Raw genomic sequence first — 7,595 nt, forward strand, 5'->3', positions numbered from 1 at the left:
CTGAGAGACGTAGGACCAGAGCTGGAGTCAGGCAGAGATCCTGAGTCAGGATGGTGGGGAGGCTGGCCCCCAGTCACCGGGCTGATTCCAACTGCTGCTCGCAGGAAGGTGTGATGAATGGACAGCGGTTCAGAAAAGGGCAAAGACGTGGAACCTGTGTCACGTAGGGGACAGCTGAGTGAACAACCAGGGCTCTGTCACTTGCTCAGAATATTCAGAGGCCTGTCCTGGAGGATGCTGGTGACTGCTGTGGCCTCGCAGGTTGGGCTGGGTCAACGATGTCTCACAAAGAGGCAAGGGGAGCCTTTTAAGGATGGGAGGTGTCCAGCCTTGTAGGGGACGAGCCCCTCCATCACTGGAGACATTCCAGAAGCCGACATAACTTGGGAGGGGAGTCTAACTCTGGGTAAGTAAGAGATTGGCTAAAGCCCCTCCCAACGCTACAGTTCTCTGTCTTCAAACTCAAGTGTGAGGAAGAACATTCCAACAGTGAGGCTCTCTAGGGATAAGTGCAAAACTTTGGCCATGGAGTGGGAGAGTCTGTGTTTGTCTTTGAGATCCACTAGTGACCAACCATGTGCTTGAACGCGGCAGAGAGGCACTCAATGACCCCTGGAGACACCCTTTAGTCTGAGGGTGTTTTCTAGACAGCAGGGTGACTGACAGGCCTTCCCCAATCCTTCCATCATGGGGGGGTGGCCTTCACTTCCAGAGTGAGAGCCAACTCTTCAAAACTAGGACAGAAGAGCCCAGGCAAGGAGCAGGGGACTGAGAAGGGACAATGTCCCAAGCCATTGGCCTACAAACCTTGCCTGGGGTCCTAGTATCTGCCAGCGTCCCAGACAGGCAGAAGTGAACCGTGGGAAGCCCCAGTGCAGTGGACAAGACAAGACATGGTTACCAATCTCTCTCATGTAAGTCGGAGGAAGCCGAGGGTCCCCACCAGTCCGCGTCTATCCGGGGCATCTCGGAAGGTGTTATGAATCACTGGTCTTTGTCACACTGGAAAGGATTTGGCTGGAGGGAGCTGGAGGAGAGACAGTGCAGGGACGGTGAGGGGTGAGGGATTCAGGGATGGGGAGGTGGGGCGAGAGCTAGGAAGGCAGAAGGGGCCAGATTTCATAGGGCTTTGAATGCCAGTCTGAGTTCTTAGTGCTGGAGGCAGCGAGGTACAGCTGAAGCTCTCTGCGTAGGGGAGGATCAAGATGTGTGTCTGTGTGTGTGTCTGCCTTGTGGAGGCTGGACAGAGTGGATGGGACTGGAGGTCTGGAGGCAGGGAAAGGGTTGTTGCAGAATCCAGGAATACTGGCAGCCCCAGGTGGGTTGCTAAGAGGAGCTGGTTAAGAGCAAAAGGTTCTGTGCACGTGTGCACGTGTGAGTACACTTCCAAGAGAATGGTTATTTCTTTGCACACATTTGGGTCCGAAAATGTTTATGTGTGTCTGTTTGCCAGTGTGCCTCGTGGTGTGTGATTTTTGTCTTGCTGTGGAGGGGTGTGCATGTTAGCCCCAGGAAACCTGAGATTTTACTTCTAGGGGTGAGTGTGTGTGTGTGTGTGTGTGTGTGTGTGTGTGTGTGTGTGTGTGTGTGTCTACACGTGCTCACCTGTACGTCATGCCCAGGCTCCAAATGGAAGCGGTACCAATAAATCCTGCTTTCTGGCTGCGGGAACAAGACAGACAGACAAATCTTGCTACAGCCCCGAGACCAGGCTCCACCCACTTTCATTCAGTCTCTGGGTCTCCTGCCACCATCCCTTCTGACAGCATGGACTTACCACAGAGGGCACCATGGGACGGGCTGCGTTCATCTTATTGGGGCCTCCGCACAGCCACACTGGGCCTGTTCCCATCTCACGCTCCCGCCCGTGGGCCCTTAGATGACACAGTGACTGCCTTGACCCGGCAGGGTCAACTGGAGGGCCAGTCCTTTCTCACTGTTTCCTTAGCAGAGGGGTAGGGGGAGCTGTGCGGGAAGCCCCTATTCCGGTCTGCTGAACTGAAGAGGACCCTCCCCTCCCCCACCCCACGCAAGGCTGGCCCTGCGCCCTGGCAGCCAGGCTCCCCCGAATGTTCTCACCAGGGTCAGAGTCACATTGGTCCTGCCACGCCTGGGACCTGAGCCAAGAGGTATGCCCCCACCTTCTCTGCAGGCAGCCTGGCGTGGGGTAGAGGCCCCAGTCCTGGTCCTGCTCTTGACCCACCAAGTTGACCTGGGGTTGGACCTTCTTTTAGCCTCAATTTTTCCCTATGTAGAATGCAACCAGGCCGTCTTGTCCAAATCCCAATCGCAGTGTTGTTGGGGTTAACACAGCGGGATGGTACCCACTATGAGGAAATGTGGAGTCCCGTGGCAAGCCCTTTATCCAGACGTGCGCTGGTAAGTCTAGCAAATGGCTTCCTGCAAGATGAAAGCCCTGATTTGCAAGATTTGCCAATTTCTCTGGTGTAAAAACTACTACCATGGCAGATTTCAATCCACTAACATGGGACCACAGAACGTGGAGTTAGAGATGCGTAAGATCGGCTCTTGTGAGCTGGTAGAAGCCGGTTCCTGTCTTTATCCTAAACAGCCAATGACAGCCCAGCCAGAGGGAGAATCTAAATCAAGGTGAGGCAGAAAGAGAGAGGTCCAGCTAAAGTGCAGAGCATTGGGTTTGAGTGAGAGGTGAGGTTATAAAGTGAAGGAAAAAAAAAAAAGAATCAGGAAGTTAGGCATTAGGAAGATGAGAAACAGGTTGAGAAGTGTGATGCGCAGGGAGGGGCTGGGGCCATTGGTTCAGGATGGCAACTGCATCATGCTAAGTGATGCATGGCCGGTGCAACGCAGCCGGAATAGAATATAGCGTCCTGTTGATCCCAGCCTGGGAGAGCGAGGAGGGTGTACGTGATGAAGAGGGAGCTGAAGAAATAGACAGGTGTTTCCTGAGCACCAGGGATGACGTCTGAGCCGGGGAAGGGCAAATCCAATTCTGTAATTGTTGGCACATCAATTTTGGTGACGGTCCCACAAGGGTGATGCCAAGGGCCCGGGGAGGAGGAATGCCCTAGCTGACATCACCTGCTATTTCTGGGCCAATTCACAGCTTCCTACAGTGGGAACTTCCTTCAGGACATAAATCACCACGGTCGTCTCATGGCTGCCTCATTTTCTTGAGAAAATGGAGGGAATCCACGTATATGGGCGTCCGCTGGGAGAAAAGAGTGTGACCCTGAAGTCATGCAGGCCTGGGTTCGAATCTCCCCTCTGCCCCTTGTTTGCTGAAGGGCTTTGGGTGAGTCATTTCTCTTCGCTGACACTCTGTTCCCTCAAATGGGCTATTAATACCTGCAAGAGCTAGAAGTGTGATTAAGTGGGATGGTAAGTGTGAGGGGCGGGCCAGGGCCTGCTCATTGCAATGTCAAGTCTCTCTCATCCCCACCCACCTCCCCCTGCCTTTTTTTCCCCTCTCTTAGAGAATATGCTTCCAATGGTCAGCCGGTGGAAGCTTCCAGAAATTCCCTTTTCTAGCCCCTTCCTTGGCTTTGCGATAAGTGATTTACAGGGTGGGGGTGGGGGGCTGCCTCTGGAAGGGTGCAGAGGGTGGAGGAGGGGACTGGGGTTGTTGGTCTGGGTGGGGAACCGGGCCCTGCTGGGATGTGAAGGAAGCAAGCTGTCTCCCCACAGGGTTCAGACTTCTCCTTAGCAACTTCTGGGTCAAGCAGGGCTCAGAGGCCAGGAGAGCAGCAGCTCAGGGGCATGATGCCTGCTCCCCAAGCAGAGGTACCTGCCCTTCCATTACCTGTCCACGTGTCTACTCGATGCCCTCCCTGTTCGATGCCTGGCTCTTCGTCTTTCTGTCCCCACTGTCTGTCCATCAGGCCTGGGGGAATGACTGTTAGATGAGTTCCTGCCTGCCACACGCATTTCTGCAGGAGCCTGCAGGACTTCCTGTCCATCTGTCAGTCGGCCTGCGATCTGCCTTCCCCTCGCTCTGATTGCAGCTGACTCTCTAGCACCTGGGCTCCATTTTATGATTCTGAGTGACAGAGAGGTGATAAATGGGAGTGAGAGTGACAGACGGGAGCACACATTTGGGGGATGGAACATGTACGCCCACAGGGGATTGACAGTAGGGTCGTCCTCTTTGAGACAGGGTCACTCAAGGTCTCCCTAACCCCAGAGGGGTGCCCAGAGCACCATTTATCCCACCTCGAAGCACCGTCTGTCTTCCTCCATGACGGCAGACGGAGGTGTTCCCTGCAGAGGCTCCAGAGGGAGGAGGAGGAGAAACAGTCCCCATGGCAACCAATGGCCAACGCAGTTCAGCTCAGGAAGAACCTTTGTAACAATGGAGCTGTCCAGCAAACAGAATGGGCTGTTAGTAAAGTAGTGATCTCCCTGTCACTGAAGTTGTTCAATTATGGGCTGGCCACCCACCTATCAGGGCTGCCATGGTGGGGATTCCTGAGTAGGGAGTGGGGTGAATCAGGCTGGGGTGATGGAGATGGGCTGACCTTTAAGATTATGACTTCAATCACTAATCCAAGTAGATAAAGCCCTTCACACAGTGTCTGGCCCATAGTAGGTGCTCCAACCAGAACTGTATTATGAGGGAGGTTGGACTAAGTGACCTCCAGGCCCAACCCCACAGCCTTCGAGCTGGAGAAAGATGAAAGGCCAATTAGTGGCAACAGGTTATGAATAAACAGGAGCTGGGATCTTGGGATGATAAAGGGCTTCCCAGAATAGGAATGTCTCCATCTCCCTCACCCTGATTTGCATGGCTCCCGCGGGCCTCCCTCCCCTCTTCTAACTCAATTTCAATTTCAATTTCAATGTCAATAACTTTCCTGGCACGACAAGCAGCCCATGGTTGCCAAAGTGAATTGGAACATTGAGTTTCAGAGTCTCCGTCCAGCTTGTCCAGCCAGTGCCCCTCCTCAGCCTTCCAGGCCCTTCCTTTGCACGTCTCATCCTCTGTGCCCTTTGAGGAGACCTCTTTTTACCCTCCCCAGCTGTCCGTGAGGTTGTTTGAAAAAAGAGACGCTCCCTTGTTTGATCAAGATGTTCCCAGAGCAACAGCGCATGGACGGCAGCTCTCCACGCAAAGTGCCCGGATGTGACGGGGAAGAAGGCTTAGCCCTTCTCTCTTGAGATTCCAGCCAAGCTGGGGAGACAGATGAGGGCCAGCAACTCCAGTAATGTGGCAACTGCTTTGGTGGAGGGGGACGAGGGTTCTGGGAGCACAGCGGAGGGGCCTCTGAGCCGGGGCAGGGGGCAGAGAGAGGTGGAGGGGTGGGGCAGCTCCCTGCAAGAGTCGGAATGGGGGGGACTTCTGAAGGACACTTGGAGGGCAGGCCACCGAGTCCCTTCTCCCATGGGTCAGTGATGGCTGGAATGTCATCTTTCTAACAACCCCTTTTACATGAACCATAACAGCTACTGGCCCTGCAGTGTTGGCAGTGGTGACATCCTCTGGAAGGGGAGGGTGTGACATGGAGGACTGAGAAGTGGATAAAAGGGACTCAAGTGGATAATGCATGAAGGATAAAGTCCTAGAGGGTGGGCATGAGGGTACATGGGTGGCCCGTCAGTAAGCATGGATTTGGACTTGATGCCATCATAGGGGAGAGGGCAGGGATGGGGTGGAGTGAGGCTACTGGGAGGCCAGCAGGTGCAGGGGCACCACCTGAAATGCTTGGGCTCAGAGACAGACCCAGAGGGCTCCTGGCTGAGGTAGGAGCAGCCCTGGAGTGTGACGATGAATAGGTGATGGGGCAGGTGATGCTGGCTTTGCCAACTTGACATGCCTGCCCAGCCCTAACCCAGGGTCATCTGTTGCCACTACTATGGGGAGTCACAGGTCAGGAGTCAGACAGACAGGGGCTGGGCCAGCTTTGCCAGGAAGCCCCCAGAGCAGGACTCAAACCACCCTCCTTCTCGCCTCTCCCCAACCAGAATGCAGACAATGTTAATGGAAGCAGACAGCTCCCCTCCACACACCACTACTACGAAGAGGGGCCGCTAGGGCAGAATTTCCCTGCAACAGTGAGAAGCCTCAGGTGCTGACTCTAGCTGTCTTCCCACAGCCTTTAGCCAGGCAGAGAAGAGCCCCAGGGATAGACAGCCCCGGGCAAGACTTACACAAGTGTGGAGGTCCTAGGGGGTCTGCTTGGGAGTGAGGTAGGTTCCATGGAGTCATGGTGAACCAGTAGAAGCAAACTCCTCTCTGGCAGTGCCCCAATCCTGCTGATTCCCGGGGACTCCTCAGCTGCTGGGTCCTGAACATTTACAGAGTCTCCTTGGGCAGTAGCCCCATCCATCCCGTTCACCCCTCCTGGTCCTCCTCTCTGCACATCTTCAGGGTCTGGTGAGGCTGGGGGTTGGGAGGAGGAGAGCCATGGTGGAATGAGGTCACTGAGGACGCCGCTCCAATTCTGCGGCTCGGGACCTTTGGGCAAATTCCTTCCATTTTCAGAGTCTCATTCAACTCTTCAGTAGGATGAGAGGAATGGACCGGATCCGGGCTTTACAAAGAGGGTTCCTTTGAAGACTACTCTTGTAAGATGCCTCGGGGAAAAGAAGTTGGGAGAACAGACTTTCTATCTTCTGATGTACATTACAGGCTCTGAAAATCTCCACAGCACAGAATCCTATTCAACTTTGTCTGACCAGGTGTTCCCCAAACAGGTCTTGTTTTCTCAAACTGCCCATTTTTATCCCAAAGAAGAAATGGACCTTGCAACATAATTTGGAAAATAGTGGACTCAAATGTTCTTCCTGCAAGATTCCCTCTAGTTTTGAAAGTCTCCATGTTTGGTTCTCTAAAGAAAAAGGGAGGGGTGGGGAAGAGAGAGGAAATGACATTTTAAAGCCCTTCCCATGTGCCCAGCTCTGCATCATCTCAATCTGACCACCCTACCACGCCCCGATCCACCGAAGCTACGTGACAGTATGGGTATGAGCCCCCCACCGGCAGATGAGTGCAGTGAGGTCTGGGCCGGCTCCAGGCCTGCTGTGTGCAGGAAGCTGGGGAAAATCCTGCTTGAAGGTGTGACTTGGAGGTCAAGGCTCCCTTCCCAGCAGTCTCAGACTCTCTCCAGCCTCTACGAGCCCCACTCAGGGTCACTTCCTGCCCTCCTGTTTTCTGGGGAGAGGTCTTTGCAGAAGGCTACAGGCTGAGAACAAGGGAAACCAACCACCTACATGAAACTGACAAAGCTAACTCCCAAGAGTTCAGTCCACACAGGGCTGGCCCCGAGCAACAGCATAAAACTGCCAGTGTGGGTCTGTGTGGTACAGAGAAAAGAAACTGAACTTTGGAGCTAACCAGACCAGGGCTCAAGTCCTGCCACGAGGAACCTCTCTTTACTAACACTACTTAACTGACGTCTAGATTAACTACCTTCATTCCCTTTGCCAAACCTGCCAGCGACAGCCGGCGGCACCGAGGACGCTTGGCTATCAGACAACTCCTTTCTTGTTTGTCGAGTTACGGTTGTTCCCAAACCTGTTTATGTCAGTTGCGCCTGTCCCTGTAAGCAGATAATTGAATCAAGTGTAACCTAAACCAATTAAAGGAGTTATGTTTTTTCGGTAATTAATTTAATGCA

The 7,595-nt window shown here is 53.8% G+C and overlaps 1 long non-coding RNA gene across 2 annotated transcripts; it reads right to left on the reverse strand.

Annotated features, from left to right (window-relative positions):
- Nucleotides 1–907: 907 nt before the first annotated feature.
- Nucleotides 908–4,330, reverse strand: LOC140686310 (uncharacterized). Of its 2 annotated transcripts, XR_012060032.1 has the most exons (5): nt 4,192–4,330; nt 3,782–4,018; nt 3,061–3,190; nt 1,606–1,662; nt 908–1,027 (listed from the first exon to the last, which is right to left on the reverse strand). It is a non-coding gene; the product is annotated as an uncharacterized lncRNA (long non-coding RNA). The 2 variants fall into 2 exon arrangements; XR_012060033.1 differs by lacking the exon at nt 3,782–4,018.
- Between the last annotated feature and the right edge of the window lie 3,265 nt (nt 4,331–7,595).

The sequence above is a fragment of the Vicugna pacos genome, chromosome 16, assembly GCF_048564905.1.
Source record: "Vicugna pacos chromosome 16, VicPac4, whole genome shotgun sequence".
NCBI classification, from domain to species: Eukaryota; Metazoa; Chordata; class Mammalia; order Artiodactyla; family Camelidae; genus Vicugna; species Vicugna pacos.